Here is a 22,657-nt window from a genome sequence, read left to right as displayed (position 1 = left end):
CCCAGAGGAAATCCAGCACCCCATCCACTAATACTGAGCAAGGCAGAGAAGGGAAACTCTTTCCCCCTTTTATTTGGCAAGAATTGCTGTAATTCTGCATTCTTGCAAACAAGGAGGAATGTGTTCAGTCACTGGTGAGGCAAGGCCAGTTGTGGACTGCAGGGCACCAGGTCTGATAGGGCAAGAGCATGCCCCAAACTTCCTGCTGCAGGAAGGACCTTGTGGCATGATCTGGCTCTGGTGGGAAGTGTGTGAAAAAATGACAGGAAATTGTCAGACATGAAGGCAGATATTAAAACAATTTGTTTCAGCTTTGTTTTATTTTTAGCAAGGATTGTTCAGTAAAAAGAAGTCCTGGGGCCACTCTCCAACTCTCTCCAACGCCCTGAGGGCGTGCACTCGGGTCTGGCCGGCAGTCCTTAGGGGGCAATGCGACAAGGAAGTTCCTGGATCCTGGTGCGTTTTGCATGAGATTGCTGCGCTTGCTGACACCACCAGTGAGCGCACATGTGTCAGCAGGGGGTGTTATGGATAGGGTTATGCTGGGGACGAACAGAGGAAAGTTCTTTTCCCTCTTGCAGAAGACCAGAACCAGAGAATACACAATAAAACTGACTGGTGGGCTGTCCGCTGGTGTTTCCCTGAAGCCTTCTTTACCTGTTAAGTTGGTGCAGTCCTTTGGGACAAGGAATCATCATTTCCTTTATTTTGCTGCGGAAATTACTTTGAAAAATAGCATATAAATATGCTAAAAAGTAATGTTCTTGTAGGACCATTTATGTGTCTCGAGCAAACAATCATCCCTCGACATCTGGACCAGTGGTGGAGAGGATGATGGCAGGGTTCAGGATCACCGAGCGCAATGGGAGTGGGGCTTGCAAAGTGCTCCTTGGCATGACTTCATTGCAAGCATGTCCCTGTTTCTGCCTGTGAAATGTCAAAGTGCCTGGCCCAGTGCGCAGGTCCCCCTGAGCCCGGTTCTGTGCAAGGCTGCCAGCAGTCCCAGCTTAACCTCAATCTCTAGTCATTCAGGGGGAAAACTGGCAAGGACGAGGACTTGAGATAAGGAAGTGCTTGCAAAACAGCCAGGCTTGGCTTCACACACGCACACCCAGAAGCCTGGTAGCAAGACTGAAACCAAAACAGGTCCCCTCCTCAGAGCCTTCTTCCTCCCCCCTCCCCAATGGCGGAGGAGTAAAGCAGCTCACAAGAAGCACAGAAAGCTTTAAAAAAAATTTCTGCTTCAGCCACACAAGAGAGTGGCCTCCCTCATTTCCCCCTTCAGCTCAAAGCCTGCATCCCACATCACAACTGACCACAGCATGAACACAGTTCTGTCCTCATTTTGTTGCTTCCTTTAAACATTCACACATTTCAGGGCATACACTGCAAGTGCACTCTCTGGCCCCTCTGCAGAACTACAGTGGGATCAGTCATTTCACATTTACAGATGAAGCTGTTTCTCCTCCTTTTATCTTAAGCAACACAACACTTGAGGATTGAAGGCCCTGTTCATTGTTCTGGCTGTTCATTTTTATTTTGGACAAGTGAACTGAGCAGTGACCCAAACACAGGCTTCCCTGGATGACACTCCTTGTCTTGAATCATTCCAGTCTGAGTTCAGGTCCGATGTGGGGACTAAGACAGCCTTGGTCACCCTGGAAGACATCAGAGGGGTGTGGGTTCTGCTGGACCTCTCAGGGGCCTTCGATACCATCAGTCAGGGCATCCTTATGGACCCTGTGCTGAGGCTGAATGGTGGCTCTACCCCTACCTGCCTGAGAAGTTCTGGAAAGTGGAGCTAGGAGATTTCTGCTCAATCCAGTGGGCCTGCAGGGACCACTGAACATTCATGCAAGCCAATGGGAGACACTGGCATCGCTAGGGGGTGCGGGCCACACCGGGTAACAAGCCAGGTGGGTGACAGGCTAACATCACGGCTTCAGGAGCTAGCCCATCATGCCATACACCGTTGGATGCGGAGTGTCCAGCAGAGAGCAATGCAAAACACAGAATTGAAATAGCTCCTTTCCTTCAAATGTTATGGCCAAAAAACCAGAAAGAAAAATGCATGGAGCCCTATAGAAAGTGAGCCGTATCACACATTTACTCATGAGTAGGCATACTTGCCATAGTCCATCGGAAAGGGCAGGCTGAGAGGAATCCAATGACATCAGAATGGTCCCAATCCAATGAATGCAGCCTCCAAAAAACACCCGAGAAGGTCCCTCCCTCCCAGCTGCGAGTCCGAGCCCAAAATGAAGCCACGTGGTCTGATTTACTCACAAGTAGGCAAACTTGCCTTAGTCGTCAGAAAGGGCAGGCAGAGAGAGCTCCAACAAGGTCAGAATGGTCCTGATCCAATGAATGCAGCCCCCAAAACACTTGAGAAGGAGGTCCCTCCCTCACACCTGCAGTCTATTTAGCTCTATGGAAAGCAAACTCAGACACATGGTCGTGTTTACTCACAAGTAAGCAGATGTGCCTTGTCTTGTGATCAGGTCAGGCAAAGGAGAATGTGAGGACACCAGAAGGGTCCTGATCCGATGGAACTGGAGTGCAACAAATGCTTCAGAAGTCAGCCCCCCCCCCCCCTAAAAAGGACAAAGAAAGAGGCTTCAACTGGTAAGGGGAAAGTTTTCTATTTTGCACTTGCAAAGCCAGGAGGGTCTTTGTCTTGATATGCCTGAAATAGAAGAACTTGAAACTGGGCACTGGGAGGGCTGGAAATCTCACTGATTCTTTTTTTGGGGGGGGGGGTTATTGCAGGCAGACTACAGAGTAAACTCCATTGACCACTGTGGGACTTACTTCTGAGTAGACATGCATAGGATTGGGCTCACAGGCTGCAATTCTACCCACACTTTCCTGAGAGTAAGCCCCATTGACCACTATGGGACTTACTTCAGAGTAGAAATCCATAGGATTGGGCTCACAGGCTGCAATCCTACCCACACTTTCCTGAGAGTAAACCCCATTGACCACAATAGGACTTACTTCTTTTGGTACAACACTAACTCTGTAAGGTAGGTCAATGTCTAGACCAGTGGTACTCAACAAGCCCCACCACTGTAGTATCCTCTGCAAATTTTATAATTTCATTGGTGTTATGTGACAATCATGTGTATACAGTGAATAAAGGCTCAGCACACAGCCTTGGGGAGCTCCTGTATTTAATATCTGAGTGGAAGAATGATAAGAGCCCATCCTAACTGACTGTGGCCTATTTGTCAAAAAGTCCTTTATCCACAGACAAATGTCTTGCTGTATGCCCAAAGTAGTCATTTTAAAAAACTGTGTGTGATATTTTTTATTTTTTTTTGGGGGGGGGGGGTGTTATTGCAGGCAGGATACAGGGAAAATTCACTTGGTGAAACAGGACTGGCTTCCCCTTATTTAACTATTTGTTTTTCTTTCATTTAATTGTTTACAATTATTTATTTTATTTTGCTTGATGGTGTCCCTTCCAGCCATGTCATCACTTCCAGTGGGTCCCAGACAGATTGTTATTCTAAAAACTGGGTCCCAGTGTTCAAAGTCTGAGAACCAATGAGACATCCTGGGGGGGGGGGGGGGGGCTTGGATATCTGAAGGCCCATCCACTGCACACCTCAGCCTTCACTGGAGGCTCTGCTCTGTGCCCAGCCACTTAAGGAGATGCAGAACAGGGCCTGCTTGATGGTGGCAGCTCCCTGATTGTGCAGCTCTTGCCCAGTAGGCCCTGACTGGCTCCTACATTTCTCAAGGCAGTGAAAACCTTTCTGCTTCAGTTAGCCTTTCCTTAAGTTGCCTTTTGACTGCTTTTTGTCAGCTGCACCAATCTCATTATCAGTTCTGCTGTTATTTTAATCTGTCTACATTATCTTTATGGAAATTCTAAGCTGCCTTAGCTGCCACTTAATTGCAGTAAAATAGCAGCTAAATGTATTTTAATAATTTTAATTTAACAAATAAAGAAACACAAAATATTAGCACGCCTACACATAGGGTGACATTTGAAAGGTTGTGGGCTCTTAAACCAAACTCTGTTCCAGTAAACAATTTTCTCTGGAGCACTCTTTTCCTTTGGGGCAAAATGCAGTTATTGCCATTCACCAGACCAATGCTGAAGGGCCTACTTTATTTGTTGCTAAACAAAAGTGTATCCTTTGTTTTGTTCCTCATAAAGATAAGACCAAGTGCCCTTGGCTCTGCACACAGCTGGGAGTCACTCTTCTAACTACAGCCCTCAGAATACTCAAAAGGCATTCCAGGGCCCTGGGGCCATATCTTGTCACAGGCATGCAGATAGACTCTCTCTCACACACACACCCCTAACCTGTGCTTTTGGTACAACACTAACTCTGTAAGGTAGGTCAATGTCTAGACCAGTGGTACTCAACAAGCCCCACCACTCTAGTATCCTCTGCAAATCTTATAATTTCATTGGTGTTATGTGACAATCATGTGTATACAGGGAATAGAGGAAGGGGCTCAGCACACAGCCTTGGGGAGCTCCTCTATTTAATATCCGAGTGGAAGAATGATAAGAGCCCATCCTAACTGACTGTGGCCTATTTGTCAAAAAGTCCTTTATCCACAGACAAATGTCTTGCTGTATGCCCAAAGTAGTCATTTTAAAAAACTGTGTGAGATAATTTTTTTTTTTTTTTTTTTGGGGGGGGGTGTTATTGCAGGCAGGATACAGGGAAAATTCACTTGGTGAAACAGGACTGGCTTCCCCTTATTTAACTATTTGTTTTTCTTTCATTTAATTGTTTACAATTATTTATTTTATTTTGCTTGATGATGTCACTTCCAGCCATGTCATCACTTCCAGTGGGTCCCAGACAGATTGTTATTCTAAAAAGTGGGTCCCAGTGTTCAAAGTCTGAGAACCAATGAGACATCCTGGGGGGGGGGGTAACACTCTAGTGACCAAAATTCATGGCTTTTAGGAATTATACCATCATGTTATATACCATTTGATGCAGAATTTCATCCACTGCTTGTGGGGAAATATTCACTGCATTTATTTTCAGGCCATTATTATTATTCATTTCATGTCATGGCTATTACTATTTCTCAGTCTCATCTTCCTCATAAGGTTGTTGTGAGGACAAAATAAGGGGAGGAACCATGTACCCAACCCTGAGCTGCTTAGAGGAAGGGTGGTATTAAATAATTATGTTGTGTGGGGTGACAAAAATTATGGGCCCGTTGTGTCAAATGACCTAGATACACCACTGACACAACAATTCTCACCTGAATCTTTTACACTCAAGTAGCCCCAGTTACTCTAATACCAGTGTAAGAAAATAAGAACCCACAAGAAATAGTTTCATGACAACTCTGTAGGCTCAAAAGTATGACTTCTTTCTACCATAAGCAAAATGCTCATTATTCCAACTATCATAGAATGCTGGCATTGGAAGGTGCCTTGGAGGTCATCTAGTCCAGTGTTTCTCAAACTGTGGGTTGGGACCCACTAGGTGGGTCACGAGCCAATTTCAGGTGGGTCCCCATTCATTTCAATATTTTATTTTTAATCTATTAAATTTAGATGCTGCCATGGTATGTGACTGCATTTGGGGAAACATTACAGATCTGTACTTTTAACAGGCTACTATGTATATGCTTTTAACAATGATAGTCAGTGGGACTTACTCCTGGGTAAGTGTGGGTCGGATTGCAGAAAATTTCCCTGCTTGATGACGTCACTTCCGGTCATGACATCACTTTCAGTGGGTCCTGACAGATTCTCATTCTAAAAAAGTGGGTCCCAGTGCTAAAAGTGTGAGAACCACTTATCTAGTCCAACCCCCATTCAGCTCCAACAACTACAGCATTCCTGACAGGAGGCCGTCCAGCCTCTGCTTGAAAACCTTGAATGAAAAAGAGCCCTCAATAGCATGTGACAGACAGTTCTAGTGCTGGAACAGTTCTTACAACATTTCTGAAAAGACTTAATTGGGAAGTAAGTACAGTTACAATCTCTGGGACTTTCTCGCTTAGGAAAAATGCAGTGGCAGCACAGAACAAGCACAGTCATGCAACTCGATATTCCAAGCCTGCAGGACCCCATCAATGAGGCCTGGGTCAGGGGGGTGCAGCTGTTAGAAAGCTGGCATGCCTATTTGCAGAGTCCTACCCTGGATTCTGTTTCCTACTCATGTGAAAGCTTGACAACAGATTGGAACTACTTTTCACACAGACAGAACAGATGCAATAGCGGTATTTCATCTGGCTCCTTGTCCAGGCTCTGTGTGATTTGACTTTTCACACTTGGAGACAAGAACAGAGACACTTTGGAAAGCAGGGGAGGGAACAGTTTGGCAGGTATGGAGGCTGCCCTGAAAAATATGCACAGAGCACCTGGCTGCCAGCTTCTGGGGAGCAGGGGCCACGGTCCTTGGGACTGGAAGAAAAGTCTACCAGAGTGCACTGGCTGGAGAAGGGAGTGAGACAAGGTGGAAGTCGTAAGAGAGGCCCAGGCATGGGATTGATCAGGCAGCAGGCACCCATGCCTTGAGCTAGATGGAGCTAGAGCTGCAACACTTGATCAAACATTGCAAAACCCACCCGGAGGTCCAGGGATAGGGGGTGGGGGTGTCAGGACAGTAAATGGCAGAAAACAATAATGTGCTCAAAGCTTAGCACTGGGAGATGCTAACTGGCTTGAGCTCCTGGGAAGAAGGGCAGGATTACAATTAGACAGCAAGACCCTCTTGTCTGGAAACCACGTAAAGATATTGGATTTTGTTTTCTCTTCCCTCCCCCAAACATTTCCTAAGGTGAGCACACTCAATGTCAGCCACCTTTGCCCATCTGTACCTCCCGCCTGCCTTCCTTCCACCTACTCTGTAAGAATTAAAAGCAGGATACAGAATTCTCTCTCTGGTTTGTGTTAATTTGGCTGGCCCATTTACTGCTTGGCATGGATCCCAGCTGAGAATTCCCAGCAGTAAATTTCCATTGGTGACTTTTTACACATTTTACGGATCTAGTAAATCTCATCTTTCCCATTTACAGGCCTTCTCTTCCTCCTGACACAACTGCTTTTCTGCACGCACAGAGGTCATCTTGGCAGGAAGCATTTAAAAATGCAAACACTTTTCCCTTTACCAGCAACTTGCAGTGGTGCAGTCCAGGGGATCAGGAGCAATTCTCTTCCACCCACTCCTAATTTAAAAAAAAGAAAGGTGCCGAGGCTGAACCCTTAACAGAGGTTGCTGAGCTGGACATCTACCCTTACTTCAGAGAGCCAGGGTGGTGTAGTGGTTTGGGAGGTGGACTCAGACCTGGAAGATCCAGGTTCAAATCCCCCCTTAGCCACAAAGCTTCCTGGGTGACCTTGGGCCAGTCACTTTCTCTCAGCCTCACCTACCTCACAGGGTTGTTGTGAGAACAAAAGGAGGGGAGCAGCTGTATACACCGCCCTGAGCTCCTTGGAGAAAGGGCGGTATAAAAATGTGAAAAATAAATAAAAATAAATACATGAGAACTGACTGCATATGCTGCTGGTTATGAAAGATACTCTGTGCATATCCAGAAATATTATCCACTTTTTAACAAAGCTTCCCATGTCTAGGACTGAGCCTTGGCACTGGAAATAGATTCTAGCCTTGGGTGAAGACCCAACTCCAAACACGTCCCGTTTCCCAGCCGGGCGGCAAACCCTGCAGAATCCCCTGATGGCTTTTCAATTGCATCTTTCTGTTGCCTGCAAGCTAACCACTTATGGGTCAGGACTGCTGGATGGAGGTCAAGGGCTGGAGAGCAGGTCCTTGTTCGCTATAAATACACCAGGCCCTGGTGTCCTCCCAGCTTTTGAGAACTCCCTGGCACTGAGCCCCATTTTGTTCTGAGTAGTGTGGAGGGCAGCTTGCCAACTTTCAGTGGCCCCAGACCCACAAGCGCCAGGCCTCCCTTCCCACATACTTTCAGCTTCTCCACTCTCTGCAGCTTCTACAAGGTCAGAGCCTGCTTGGTTCGGAAGGGGAAGCTTTGTTACCAACTTACTAAGTTTTAGGGTGACGAACACACTTACCTGTTGCAACAGCCACAAATACTCACAAGGGGTGTCCCACCTGGTCACGCTGTGTAGCTCTTTCCATTTGCTCTGCCTAAAGATGAGGACAGGCCACTTGAAGAGCTGAGGCCTAATCACAGAGGTGGAAGGGACCTACAAGGCTATCTAGTCCAACCCCTTGCCTGTAGCAGGAAATCCTCCTACAGCAGTGTTCTTCAACCTTGGAGTCAGAAACCCAAGGGGGCCACAGCAACTTACAGGAATGAAAAAGGTTGAAGATTATCACCCAAAGGGTCAGGGAGAAGTTGGGAGAAATTCCAAACCCTGGTAGGATGCAACACACATCCCCTTTCACCAGCCTAATCCACCTCACCCTTGAAGATAATGTGGTCCACCTATAACACCACAAGCACCCAGGTTCTTTTGAAATACATTCCCTTGGTCAATAAAATGTATTGCACTTCATCTTCAAAGTAGAAGAACTTTATTACAAGAAAAGATTTGCACTTGTTGCTGCATAAACATTAGTAAGATGCACTTACGGTAGCATTCAAAACAAGAATGCCAGCTTATCTACAGGTTACTGAAGTTACCAACATTGGGGGCGTGTCAGCAGCATAATACTCCATCAGGTGCCTTCTAACAGGCCACAACCTAAGGACTGCTAACCCAAACTTCCTTGCAGCTGCCCTTCCTCCCTCTCTGTTAACCCACACCCAGGTTTTATACTCCAAATTACAAATGAACCACACCTGCACAACCTCAGTCGTCTTCTACTGAGCAACCAGTTAAAACCTCACTTGCTCAACCCCAAGGTTGTCACTGTCAACCCCAGTGATAAAGACCACTGGGCTAAAGCACCACCAGGGAAAGGGGGAGGCACCTGGTGTACTCTTCAGCTGTCAGGAGATTGTATCCCAGTCCTGCTCAGGTTCTTAGTAATTCTGCTAAAATAACTTTCACTAGTGCCAGGCTTCATGGTAACGTTTCTGCTGTCTCTAATAAGAATATTTGGTTACAGTGACCAGTGCTCGGAAGGTATTACGAGGGTGGGGAGCAGGCAGCAATGAGGACCTGGGAGGCGGTGGGATTGATGGTGGGGTTCCAGTCTCATACTTCATTTTTTGGGGGGGGGGGGGGGTGGCATGAAAATGTTTGAAGATCACTATTCTACATCAGGAGTGCCCAAACCCTGGCCTGGGGGCCATTTGCAGCCCTCAGGGACCCCCAATCTGGCCCATAGGGAGCCCCCTGCCTCCAACGAGCCTCTGGCAACGTGCTGGAGCCCATGTTGGCTGGAAGCGACTTCTCTCAGCGTGAGGGTGACATTTCAACCTCTTGCATCAGCTGCAGGCCAAGGGCTCCCTCCAACGATTGCTGTTTCATGTCAGTGATGCAGCAGCGGCAGCGAAGGAAAGGTTGGCCTTGCTTTGTGCAAGGCCTTTTATAGATATTGAGCTATTGAGAGACCTTCATTCATTCATATAAATTCCATCTTTAATATATTCATTTATGTAAACTTATTCAAATTTTAAATGTAAATTAATTCTTTTTTCCAGGCCCCCCCCCCCGACACAATGTTGATGAGAGAGACGATGTGGCCCTCCTGCCAAAAAGTTTGGACACCCCTGTTCTAGAGCGTCTCCAGCAGGTGCCTGTCGAGCCTCTGCTTGAAGGTCTCCAGTGAGGGAGAATCTACCACCTCCCTCGGAAATCCGTCCCACTACCAAACCCCCCTGAAGTCAAGAATGTGCCTGTCACCAGAACAGCCAGGTGGGCTCAGGGAGCTATATAGTCAAGGCAATAAGTGTTCCTGTGATGGATGGAGCTGTCACAACCATTTGGAAGCAGCAGTGCATGCCCAGAAAACAACGCCTGCCTGAAACCCTCAACCATTCCTGAGCAAGGTCTTGGAACAAGTGGTGGCCTCTTGACCAAAGTGGTTTTGCAGGAGACCGATTGCATGGTGATCCTTTCCCACCTGGCCTGCAGCCTGAACATAGGACTCCAGTTGCCTCAGTCGACAGTCCCTGTAAATGAAACCTGAAGCCCCGCACACAAGGAGCTGGCAAAAGGGGAGACAGAAATGCCCAAATCTCAAAGCAACCACTTATGAAAAACCAGCAAGAAGCTGCCAAAAGAGCAGCCTCCAACAGGCCTCAAAATGCCAGCAGAGAGAGAGGGCGCCCACCACACTTCGGGGGACAGTGACGTCCACAGGGCAAGAAGAGGCCTTCTTGAGCGTCACCACCAGCTACACTGAAGAGGGTGGCAGAACCTGCCCAAGGACCTTCCTGGAGACTCTTCCAGGAGGGGTGGTTCAGGCTCTGCCCCACTGCCCTCTTGTCCCCCACACTCTTTGAGAGCCACATGCAACATCCTTAGGAGGTCATCCAGAGGTGTGGTCTGAGGTATTATCAGTATGTTCACAAGGCTCAGCTTAGCTTCCCATTTATCTCTGTCTCTGCATATCAGATGCAAGGGAGTGGCCACAGGACACAAGTATCCTGTCGTCTTGTGTGCTCCCTGAGGCATCTGGTGGGCCACTGCGAGATGCAGGAAGCTGGACCAGGTGGACCTTGTCTTGATCCAGTGGGGCTCTTCTGATGTTCATTTCCAACCCAACGGCTGCTTGTTAGAACCTCAGAGCCTCTGGCCTTATTGGTCAGAATCCTGGAAGGGCGAACAGGCTGACATCTTGCTCAGCAATTGGGCAGAAGAAGACCACCCCCACCTTTGCTAAGGCAAAGGGCAAACAAGATCTGGAAACTGAAGGAAATTCCATGAAGGGCCAGGCTGTGCAGCCCCTCCCCACTTTACATTCCAACAATACTGAACAGGGATGTGCGGTGGGTGGGGAGGCAGGTGAGGCAAAGCCTCCCTGATGGAGTCCTGCGGTGTGAGGCACACAAGCACTCACAACCCACATGCAGGAGCGCATGGGTTGTGAGTGCTTGTGTGCCTCTCCTGGTGGTGGTGCTTTTCAAAGAATTCTGCCTCCCCACCCATTGCATGTTCCTGCCACTGAAGCACCTCTTAGGCTTTGTCCACAAATAATAGATACAATTGTGTGTCCACCTGGCAAACAAAGCCAAAAGTCAGATGCTGTTGCATGCCAACACTCAGATGCCACAAAATATTTAATACTGAAATCAAATACTATTGCACAACAAAAGGCTCAGCTAACAGTCCAAAAAATATTGGGAAGCAGAACAGGTAAGGTCTGCATCTGCAATATGAGATCTTTGACCGACTCTCTTGGAATCTTGTTCTTGCATTAAAAACAGCAGATTTGGACAGATGTCATGGCGAAAGAGGCAGAAACAGTGTGGGGACACATTTTGTGACCAACAGAAGCTTTAGGAAGGGGCAAATCTGAAATGCACGCAATTGTACTTTATGTATCTATTGTGAAAGTGCCCTTAACAGAGGAACGAAAAAACATCTAACCAGCCCTATCAAGATCTGAAGGTGAGATCAACAGAGGGAATTTCCCTTCATTCATCTAAACCAGTGAGATAAAACAAGCCACTCTTCATCGTTCCACATGACCAGAACGCCAGACCATGCAGATTAAGCCATTAAAACACACACGCAGCAGGGTTTTCCAAAGAGCAGATGTAGGGAACATAGCAAGCATGATTAGAAAGGGTGCTCTATTCTAAGAGCCTCCCATTCTGGCAAGGGGAACAGACTCTGATTCATCCTGATTCAGAAAAGAGCAGGCCACAACACCCAGCAAGGGGAAAGAAGGAAACGCAAGAAACACCAGCAGGGATGTGTGTCCATTTCAATGGGGCATGTGGAGAAGAACCTCCCACTGAATTACTCCCCACAAGTTCCCACAAGGTGCCTCCTATTAATTGGACCCCACATCCATCGCCCAGTGGAACCCCTTGTTCCTTGAGGCAGTTGCTTCTGGGTCCTTATTGCATTAAAAAGCCCATTGGAAATTATGGGGTGACACCAGGCTTTTACCCCATTTTAACCACCCAGATGGTGTGAGTTAAGCTGTGCTGAGAGGTAACTGGCCTGGCCTGGCCTGATGACCAAGAGCAGCCAAAGCGCTCTCTGGGGCCAGGAATGGGAGCTGAGGCACTGCAGAAATGTTGGTGGGAAGATCTGAACGCAAGGGGATTGTTGTCCTTTTCTTTGGATACACAAAGAGCCCTTTTTCCCCCTTTGGGGCAGTGTGGAAGGCTGCTACCCCACTTCATTTCTCTCTGTACTGGCCACTGTTTCAAGGCTCCCTCAGCTCCAACAAGCCTCTTCTCCAATGGCTGGGACCCCAAAGGTCCTGGCCAGGCCACAGCCATTGCGAGGCAGGCTGGTTTCAGACTGACAAACACCGGCTCCAAAGGCACTGCCTTGTCCGGAATAACAGGCACAAGCATTCCAGCTCCACCCACAACTGTGCGCACCTGAGCACTGGGCTCGAGTCCTTGAAAGCTGCGCAAGGACACATTCAGTCCACATAGTCATGAGCAGCGGCTGAAAACCATCTCCTTTCCTGTCTATGCGAAGTCAGTCAGGATTCAAACTCCAGGTTTCACTCCAAAACCATTCCATTTTGAAAAAGTGTGGGAAGGGCACTTTGCTGTGAAATTCCCTCCCAATGGCCCACTGGAAGGGGGAGGCCCTAAGCAGCCCCACAGTGTCCAGAGGGGCTGCTCCAAGCTGTTTAATGGCATTGGAAACAGGGAGGCTTCACTGCTGGGTGGGTGGCATCATTGAAGAGACGCACCTGCTGCCAACACTGCCCTTGTAAGCAAACCCAGAATCATTTTGCTCCTGCCTTCTGTTCCAGCAGAGCACCAGGTTAGCAAAGGGTGAGTTTGACTGGGGGAGTGTGGCCAGATAGGTCAGCGCCTCAGGGGCCCAGCTCTGAAATCTGGAGAGTAGCGCACACCTTCTTAGGCCACAAGTCACCCTGCCATTCTTTTCTGAAAACCCAGCAGCTCCAGGGCCCAGCAGCCATGAAGCTCAGACCTAGAAGATCCCAGACAAGGTGGGAGGCTTCTTTCCATCCCTGTGCAAAGCCAGTGCCGAAATATCTGAGGGTAGATCCTCAACACTTTGTTCTGGTGCCCAGCAGAAGCTGGAAATATTCTCCCAACTTACATCCAACCCTAGCCAAGTGCAAGAGGAGCCGAGAGTCTCTCTGCAGCAGGACAGGACGCCAAACCCTGCTTGCGTGCTGTTTCTGGCACTGCCAAAGGAAAGAGGCTTCAGTGCCCGAGTCAGGAGTTGGACATTTCTCACCTGGCACCGATGACAGGAACAGCTGTAGCAGCAAGCCAAGACGTGCATCGCAGGATCTGCTGTGGAGCACAAGTCCTGGCAGCCCTGCTTCCCGTGGGTCTCTCCTACTACATGCCTCAAGACATCCTGCTCAGGTTCACAGACAGGCACACAAAAGCATTCCTTGTGCTCATCTCACTCCTGCTCAAGCAGCCTCTGCTCTGCTCTAATCCCTGAAAAGCAAGATAGAAACCCCTCTTCAGCTCTCCGTCTGATCCAATCTGGCGCAAAGGAGAGGAAGCTCTGGGGCAACATCTCTGCTCACTCTCAGCCCAAATGATGAAACAAGGGACAGCTTTGCTCTGTGACTGAAGCTTTAAAGGACAAAAACTGTGTGCAACACAGGTGGGCCTCTCTCGCCTGAGATCACAGGTAATCCAAATCAAACAAGATTAATCAGTGGGGCTGTCCAAAGCTTGGGAGATAAGAACATAAGAACAGCCCCACTGGGTCAGGCCATAGGCCCATCTAGTCCAACTTCCTGTATCTCACAGCGGCCCACCAAATGCCCCAGGGAGCACACCAGATAACAAGAGACCTCATCCTGGTGCCCTCCCTTGCATCTGGCATTTTGACATAGCCCATTTCTAAAATCAGGAGGTTGCGCATACACATCATGGCTTGTAACCTGTAATGGATTTTTCTTCCAGAAATTTGTCCAATCCCCTTTTAAAGGCATCCAGGCCAGGTGGCATCACCACATCCTGTGGCAAGGAGTTCCACAGACCAACCACACGCCAAGTAAAGAAATATTTTCTTTTTTCTGTCCTAACTCTCCCAACACTCAATTTCAGTGGATGTCCCCTGGTTCTGGTGTGATGTGAGATCATAATGAAAGGAACGCTGAAACAACTCATTGACAGTGGATGTGCCCCATGGATGCTTGGGTCTGAGACCTTTCCCTGCACTGAATAAGCCTTTGGGCAGGCCAAGGTGGTAGCTCCCTGCCCACTCCTCACTCAATTATGAAATGCTCTGGCAAGATACCAGTGCTGCAAAATGACAAGGCGCATCTTTCCTGCAAGCTTCTGAATTTAGAAAAATAAAGGCAGCAGGGAATGAAATGCTAACCCCTGCTAACTGGTTAAGAGGCACTTTTTCAAGTGGGTGCTCCTCTTTTATTTAGCAGGGGGAGAGTAACTGGCCCACCTCAGCCCAGCAGTGTCTTTTCTAGTGGCTGTCTGCTGGTGTTGCATCATTTTAGATTGTGAGCCCTTTTGGGACAGGGAGCCATTAGATATTTGATTTTCTCTGTAAACCGCTTTGTGAACTTTTTGTTGAAAAGCGGTATATAAATACTGTTGTTGTTGTTGTTGTTGTTGTTGAAATGCTGTGGAAGAAGGTGATGCAGGAGTGAGGAGGAGGAGCAGTGAGGGAACATAGAGTTTGGGGTCAGGCAGTGGAATTAACTGGCAAGAGACTCAGGACAAAGAAAAGGACTTCATTAGGTTGTCCATGACTTACGGAATTCACTGCCACAGGATGTTGTGATGGCCACGAGCCCAGATGATTTTAAAAGGGGGTTAGACCCAATCATGGAGAACTGGGCTGCTAACAACTGTTGGCTATGGCAGAGAAGAACATCTCCGCTCAGAGGCAGTCTACCTCTGAATAACAGCTACAGGATGAACAGCAGTAAGAGAAGCCTCTTGCCTTCCTGCCCTGCTTGTCAGCTTCCCAGGCTCAGCCAACTGGCCCCTCTGGATGTAGGATGGGGCGGGACTTGCTGGGCCCTGCTGGCCTGAGTTAGCAGGGCTCTTCTTACATTCCTGTGAATTTGGCCAAGGGTCCCAGGGAGAGGAAAATGCCGTCTGACCCCCACAGCACATCCCATGGCCGACACACCCACCACCAGCAGCAGCACAGACCAATGTGGAAGCCAGACCTCAGTCACTGGGTGACCCCAGCCTTCGCTGTCGAGAGGATGCAGCACGAAACAAATCTGCACACACACACACCGGCCCAGAGGACAGCACAACCTCCACACTCTCTGGCCCCAACACAACTCCAGGTATTTCAACTATTTTTTACTCTCCCTCCTTTGTGGCAGCTTACAACAAACCCCATCTGAGTTCCCAACAACCGACAACACACATTCTTGGCTGAGAAATACTAAAACAGCATCCAGAACCGTCACCAGGCTGGCGATTGCAAGAAAAACGACAAAGCCCCTTGTGGCACCTTAAACTCCAATGGATTTGTGATCAGCTGTTGGTGGCAGACACAGAAAAAAAGAGGAGATCGGCCGGGTCCAAAGTCACCAAATGCCAGAAGTTCCAGCCGGGACACTTGGATGTGCAGGACAAACATACACAAGCTGCACACAGCCAGTGGTGTAGCCAGAGGGGGTGCAGAGCACTGAGGGTGCAGTCCTAACCATTGACTTGGGCAAAGCAGCCCCGAGGTCCGGTAGCAAGTACGCCCTGACCTTCAGAAGAGCCCTGCGGGATCAGGCCAAGGCCCACCCAGTCCCGCTTCCTGAACCTCACAGCGGTCCACCAAATGCCCTGGGAGCGCACGCGAGACCTGCATCCTGGTGCCCTCCCTTGCACCAGGCTGCACAAGCTGGCGAAGCCTCGCAGCGTGCAGGTGTGCCCTCCCCCTCTGCGGTGGGGCCAAAGGGAGGCGAGCGCTGGCCCCAGTGGGAGGGCGAGGAGCCCTGGCAGCTGCCGCGAGGTTCCCTGCAAGACTTGGTGCGTCGCTTGCCCCCCTCCGGCTACGCCACTGCACCGGCAGCCCCAACAGGCGGGGAGAGGCCACGACCACCCTGCCGCAGGCACCTGTCGCTCCAGCGGGACTTTCGGAGCCGAAGGCAGCCTTTCGGGCCGGCTCAGGCAGGCAGAGGCTCCCCGGGACGGAGCGCCGCGGCCCCCCAGCCCTCCGGGGCCCCTCGAGGCCGCGGGCTGAGGAAGGGGCGCCCACTGACCTGGCCGTCCTGTCCCGCCCTCCTCCGGCGCCGCGCGGGCTCCTCCGCTCGCCCTCCGGCCCTCCCCTGCGAGCAAGGCTGGCCGGGAGTCCCTCCCCGGGGGAAGGCGGAAGGGGGAGCAGCGGCGCCCGGGCCGCCCTCTGGCGTCCAGGCGGAGCCTGGCTGGGGATCGGGCCTCCGGGGCTCCTTGCAGAGGGGTTCGGGGGCCGGTGCGCAGCCAGCGCGAGACCGTCCTCCTGGCGGGCGACCCCCCCCCACCTGGTGGCAGGGAGTTCCACAGGCGCACTGGGTGCCCGCCGTGCCGTGTCAAGAAGCGCCTCCTTCTGGCCACCCTTGGAGCTTCCACGGATCACTCACGCGGCGATCCTGGAGACGCCCTTAGCTGCAAGTGAGCCCCGCGTGTGCGTCCGGGGTCGGACAGGCTGCCCAAGCACCAGGACAGCCGCCCCCTTGGCATTCCGGAATCAGGGCAGCAGCAGCCTGTGGGGCTTCTCAAAGGCCAGCGAGGGGGACTGCTGCAAGGCCACCAGAAAGGTGCACGTGGAGCTCCACAAATGCTCCAGAAAGCAGGCCACCCTCCTCTCTAAAGTCATGGATGAAGACAGAGGCTTGGGCAGCTGACCAAGTGAAACGCCTTTTTTAAAAAAGCCAGATGGGTCCCACATACTGGGACCCACTGTCATTTCAGAAAGTGAGTCCCACTGCTAGAAAGCATGGAAACTGTCTGGAGCAGGGGTGCCCAAACCCCGGCCCTGGGGCCACTTGCGGCCCTTGAGGACTCCCAATCCAGCCCACAGGGAGCCTCCAGTCTCCAATGAGCCTCTGGCCCTCCGGAGACTTGCTGGAGCCCACACTAGCCCACCACAACTGCTCTCAGTGTGATGGTCAACTGTTCGACCTCTTGCATGAGCTGGGACGAGGGTTCCCTCTGCTGCTTGCTGTTTCATGTCTGTGATGCAGCACCAGCAGCAAAGGAAAGACTGGCCTTGCTTTGTGCAAGGTCTTTTATAGACCTTGAACTATTGCCTTAATTCATTCATATAAATTCCATCTCTAATATATTCATTTATGTAAATTTATTCAAATTTGAAATTTAAATTAATTCTTTTTTTTCCCAGCCACAGTGACAGAGAGATGATGTGGCCCTCCTGCCAAAAAGTTTGGACACCCCTGGTCTGGAGTAATAAAAAAACTGAACTGATTTTTGCTAAGACCAGGCTGATTTTAACTTCAGCAAGGCTGCTTCTGGATGCTGTAGATGCTTCATGTTTTAATTCTGCCAGTGGCGTAGCTGGGGGGGGAACAAAGCACTAAGTTTTGCAGGGAGCCTCACCACAGCATGCAAGCATTACCTCCCCTTCAGAGCCATTCTGGGCACGGGAGGACCCCAGAATGGCTTAGTGCAAAACCCTACAAAACTCAGTGCTTTGTTGCCCTCCCTAGCTACACCCTTGAATTCTGCTTCCTACCAGTCTACTCACCGTCCTGTAATGTAACTTAGGGCGTAATCCTAACCCCTTATGTCAGTGCTTTCCAGCACTGGCACAGTGGTGCCAATGGGACATGTGCTGCATCCTGTAGTTGGGTGTCACTCATGGAGGCCTCCTCAAAGTAAGGGAATGTTTGTTCCCTTACCTCAGAGCTGCATTGCCCTTATGTCAGTGCTGGAAAGCACTGGAAAGCTGGAAAGCACTGACATAAGGGATTGCACGCTTATTCATTTAGTGCTTTACCCTCCCTAGCTACGCCACTGAATTCTGTTTCCCACCAGTTTATGCATGGACCTGTAATGTAACTTAGGCCCAAATTCTAACCCACTTTCCAGCACGGGTATAGCTGTGCCAGTAGGACGTGCGCTGCATCCTGCAGTTGGGGAACACTCATGGAGGCCTCCTCAAAGTAAGGAGTCTACTGCATTGCCCTTATGTCAGTGCTGGAAAGTGGATTGGGATTAGCAACTTAGTGCTTTGCCCCCCCAGCTACGCCACTGAATTCTGCTTCCCACCAGTTTCCTCATGGGCCTGTAATGTAACTTAGATTGTAATCCTATATATCAGTGGTTCTCACATGTTTAGCACTGGAACTCACTTTTTAGAATGAGAATCTGTCAGGACCCACCAAAAGTGATGTCATGACCAGAAGTGACATCATCAAGCAGGAATATTTTTAACAATCCTAGGCTGCAATCCTACCCACTCTTACCCAGGAGGAAGTCCCATTTACTATCATTGTTAAAAGCATATACATAGTAGCCTGTTAAAAGTACAGATCTGTAACATTTGTCCAAATGCAGTCACATCCCATGGTAGCATCAAGTCTACTATATTAAAAATAAAATATTGAAATGAATGGGGACCCACCTAAAATTGGCTTGCGACCCACCTAGTGGGTCCCAACCCACAGTTTGAGAAACACTGCTATACATACTTTCTTGGGAGTAAGCCCTAGTGAGCACAGAGTGATTTACTTCTGAGAAGACATGGTTAGGATTGTGCTGTTAGTAACTTAGTGCTTTGTCCCCCCCTAGCCACACCACTGAATTCTGCTCCCCATCAGTTTTCTTGCTGAACTGGCCTACAGTGTCCTGAATCCCTTTGGAAACATTGGTGGGAAGCAGGTGTTGACCTTGATGGACCCACCTTTGATTTTGCCCAACAGACCTCTTCTTGCTGTGTTCCCCAAGTGTGTGCGCCATGGGTTGGCTTACCCAGGGACTGGAGATGCGGTGCCAGCACAGAAACAGGTCAGCTCCGTGCCATTCTCGAGATCAGACAGGCCAGCTTGGGGAAAGCGGTGGAGGCAGAGGGCAGATGTCCTTTCAGGGGCATTCAAAGGGTGGTGCAGACCAGGCTGCCAGGGCATGCTGCCCCTATCCTGTACTGCTCGAATCCCAGAAGTTTGAATTGCAGCAGACCCACATCACAGAAACATGGTTGGATGCTGAATTTTCAGCTGGGGCCTGAGTGGCTGGCAAATCTGATCACGTGGAACAGACAGTGGTGATGAGTTGGGCTTCCTGAGGCTCTCTGGTGCCCTCTGGGGTCCAGCAGAACAGCTCATAGCTGTTCTAGCTGCTTTGTGGAAAGGCAGGCAGAACAGCCTAACAGGCAAATTCAGTGTCTTTGGGTGTTCATTTTCCCCTCAGTAACAGGTTGCATCTCATTGGGTGCAATCCTAACCCACTTTCCAGCACCAGCATAAGAGCAATGCAGCTCCAGGGTATGGGAACAAGCATTCTCTTACTTTGAGGAAGCCTCTGTGAGTGCCACTCAATTGCAGGATGCAGCACATGCCCCATTGGCACAGCTATGCCAGTGGTGGAAAGTTTGTTAGGATTTGGGCCGTTGTCTGGTGTAAGCAGTTCCTTTGGACTCTCTCCCATGAAGTGACTTGGTTGCTCAGGGTGTTGTTACCTCCTGGGGGAGGAGTGAGAGCAGGAAGTGCACACCATTAAATGTGAACTGAAGACGTGAGTTTGGCCAAGGAGAACAGGCTCGTCAAGGACTAGCTGCAGGACGCTGCCAGGAAATGAGGACAGGCACTGGATGGGAAGAGATCCAGGAGGACGAGAAGGCACATGGCCATGAAGAGGGAGACTAGCTGGAGAACAGAGGACAGAAGAGGCGGCGGCAGGCTGGAAGGGGAACTGGAATGAGCGATGGGTGAAAGAAGAGGTAATGGCCTGAAGGAAAGGGGGTAGCAGAGAGATGGAATCAAAGGAAGGAGCAACTCCAGAAAATCTCCCATGGGGCCTAGGGACAGGATGGGTTTCTGCAGTCAACAGGGAGAGAGCAGACAGGCAAGGAAACTGCAGAGCTGTGGGTCAGAGTCCATGGAATAGGGCAGCAAGAAGTGTGCCGAGGGGCAGAGGAACTACTGAGCCAAATCTCTGCGTTGAAACTAAAATGGCACCACGGCAGTGCCACGGTGACAGACTAAGCACAGTAAAACTGTGACTTAGCAGCAACCACCACTGAGGAGAGTCTGCAGGAGGCCAAAGCCCCTTCTCATACCTGTCTAGGACACCCCTCTGTCTCTGGCCCCACTGCTTTGCCGAGGATGACAGCCATTGGCAGCAAATGCAGCCCTCCGAATTCTCAGCCACACACCCCTGAGTCACTTACAGTACCTGCCATTGTGCCTCGCGACACAGTGGGTGGCTGAGGAGGTGGGGAGAAGCGAGCAGCAAAAGTTAGACTAGGTTTCTGTTTGGCAAAGCATGTTCATGTGCTGTGCTTGCGTGGGAGAAGGCGAATGGGAATATTTCTTTCAAAAACAAAGAACCTCTGCCCTCCCCCCAAATAAACCACCCCATCTGTTGGGTTCACTGCAGTTCTTTGCTTGAGAACCCTCTTCACAGGTGCTCCAGAGCAGCCCTTAGAACAAGAGGCCACTGAAGGTGAGGCAAACAGAGACACCAAAAACAAAGGGCAGGTGAGGTGGCCAAGCAACTTCCAGAGGCCACAATTCTGTGATATTTAGCATACAAGATACGGAGATCTCAGGTTCTTGGAATGGCTGGACGTGACCTCCTTCTCCTGCATGTGTGGGAGAAGCTTGTGGCCTTCAGTCTCTGCTTGTGGGTCCCCAGACACTTCCTGACTTTCTGGAAATGTAGATGAATGTCTGGACAGACAGGTCTGCAACCCTATGGGCAAGGTAGCTCTGTTGCTACACCAAAGAACTACTCCAGACAGGAAGGCAGACCCTGAATCCGCACCTAGCACATGGCTGGGAAATAACAGAGCTGCCAAATAAGAGGAAGATGGCTGCAGGAGGAACTTTCAGCAGTCCTAATGTGGCAGCCCTACACACAATGATCTGGGAGTGCCAGTAAGTTCCATAGTGCTCAATGGGACTTGAGCAGGCACACACAGGGCGGTATGGTAAGACTGCTGAACCTGTACAGGGGCTCGTGTCCAAAACAAAGCTACAGACAAGCAGGCAAAAGATAGGAGGGGGCAGGATATTGATCACAGCTCAGCTCTCTCCTCCCAATGTACCTTTTCTCTCCCCTCCTCCTTTCAGATTGCCCATGCTGGCACTGCATGTTTTGATGTTGTTCTTCTTTTGGTTGCCAACTGCCTTGCTGATTGGCAAGTGCACCATTGATTTGCCCACTGTGTGTCTGGAAAGCACAATGGCTACAAGCATTTTTAACCAGCTGTGCTGGCACCAGGCTTCAGGGAGTGCTGGAGCAAAATCCTGTCCTGAGTCCCCAGGACACCCCCACCCGTCCCCTGCTGCTGCATCGAGTGCTACTACAGTCACCAATGCTGAGGGGAAGGGACAACCCAGTCAGATGGTTCATCTGCTAGGTAGGGGCCCCCAGCCAGTGCCCAACCTGGTGAGCCTCTGCATCAGCCTGGACATTGGTGGATTGTTAAGGCATCTTCTAGGTTGGTCAAGTTGGACTTCAGTCCCACTTGGTTTTCTTTCTGTCACTCTAACTGAACGCTTTCCACATGTGCTTCCTCCGACGCATTCTCGGCATCACCTGGCAGGACAAAGTTCCAAACAACACAGTCCTGGAACGAGCTGGAATCCCTAGCTCACAACATGGACTCTTTGCTCACAACAGGAGAGGAAACTGAATGCATGTATGCACTGCTGAAACAGAGACGCCTGCGTTGGCTCGGTCATGTCGTGAGAATGGATGATGGCCTGATCCCAAAGGATCTCCTCTATGGAGAACTCGTGCAAGGAAAGCGCCCTACAGGTAGACCACAGCTGCGATAAAAGGACATCTGCAAGAGGGATCTGAAGGCCTTAGGAGTGGACCTCAACAGGTGGGAAACCCTGTCCTCTGAGCGGCCCGCTTGGAGGCAGGCTGTGAAGCATGGCCTTTCCCAGTTTGAAGAGACACTTTGCCAACAGTCTGAGGCAAAGAGGCAAAGAAGGAAGGCCCATAGCCAGGGAGACAGACCAGGGACAGACTGCACTTGTTCCCGGTGTGGAAGGGATTGTCACTCCCGGATTGGCCTTTTCAGCCACACTAGACGCTGTGCCAGAACCACCTTTCAGAGCGCGATACCAGAGTCTTTCGAGACTGAAGGTTGCCAATACAATACCTGTCGATCTCAAGGCTTATGGCCTTTTTCCCCCCTGCGTGTACTGCTTTCCAGGTACCACTGTATGAGTACTGGTTTTCCTTGTGAGTACTGCAGCTTCCACCAGACATTGGAGTGGGGCCTCCACTTGCACCTCCTTCCCCCAAATACACATCTTTTGAGAGGCTAGGCAGCTGCCCGGCCACATCCTGCCCACTGATGCACTTCTGCCCCAGCTGTCTGTTTTAAAATGGCACACTATCACAGTGATTTTCGACCTTTTTCATTTCTTGTCAAGGCACTAAAATTGTCAAGGCACACCATCAGTTTTTGACAATTGATAAGGCACAGTGTGCTGCCAGTATGAGA

General features: G+C 50.1%; 1 protein-coding gene across 3 annotated transcripts in view; it reads right to left on the bottom strand.

Moving 5' to 3' along the window:
* Positions 1–16,317, bottom strand: part of ARAP1 (ArfGAP with RhoGAP domain, ankyrin repeat and PH domain 1) — a 103,999-nt gene extending 87,682 nt beyond the window's left edge. The window contains exon 1 of one of the 3 annotated variants that reach the window (XM_066620210.1): positions 16,239–16,317. The gene's annotated coding sequence lies outside the window, so the exon portion shown is untranslated. The other 2 variants (XM_066620212.1, XM_066620211.1) reach the window with 2 other exon arrangements.
* Positions 16,318–22,657: the final 6,340 nt, after the last annotated feature.

Source organism: Tiliqua scincoides, chromosome 3, assembly GCF_035046505.1.
Source record: "Tiliqua scincoides isolate rTilSci1 chromosome 3, rTilSci1.hap2, whole genome shotgun sequence".
In the NCBI taxonomy this organism is placed as follows: domain Eukaryota; kingdom Metazoa; phylum Chordata; class Lepidosauria; order Squamata; family Scincidae; genus Tiliqua; species Tiliqua scincoides.
Note: the sequence above shows the minus strand (reverse complement) of the source record. Positions and strands in the feature narration are given on the sequence as shown.